The following is a 643-nucleotide window of genomic DNA, read 5'->3' as shown; positions in this document are numbered from 1 at the left end:
TGCAGACACCCAGCTGGCCCTGTACACGCCCATGCACCCCTGTATACACCTGTACACCCCTATACATGCATCATGCACCCCCTGTGAACCCCTATATACACTCACTCCTAGAGACACCCACCCCCCCATAGAGACCTATTCGCCCCTATAGACACCTGCACCCCTATAGACACCCATAGCCTCTATCGATACTCACCCCCCCCATAGGCACCCACTCGGCCTTATGGACACTGGTACCCCCTGACAGACACCCATGCACCCCTATAGGCACCTATAGACACCCATACTATCTATACACACCCACCCACCTGCCCTATAGATGCCCATACTCCCTATAGACACCCCCCCAGCCCTATAGACACCCATGCACCCTTATAGATATCAGCCTGCCCCTATAGGCATGCATGCACCCACCTGCCCCTATACGTACCCAAACACCCTTATAGACACCCAGACCCCCTATTGACACCAACACCCCATAGGCACCCGTGCACCCCTATACACACCTGCCCACCCTATAGGCACGCCCACACCCTATATAGCCCCAGGTGCCCCTATAGACACCCTTACCCACCCGTGTGCCCCTATAGACACCCATATATGCACCCACCTGCCCCTACAGACACCCATGCACCCCCTGTGG

Source organism: Egretta garzetta, unplaced genomic scaffold, assembly GCF_000687185.1.
Source record: "Egretta garzetta isolate BGI_Z169 unplaced genomic scaffold, ASM68718v1 scaffold315, whole genome shotgun sequence".
Classification (NCBI taxonomy): domain Eukaryota; kingdom Metazoa; phylum Chordata; class Aves; order Pelecaniformes; family Ardeidae; genus Egretta; species Egretta garzetta.
Note: the sequence above shows the minus strand (reverse complement) of the source record.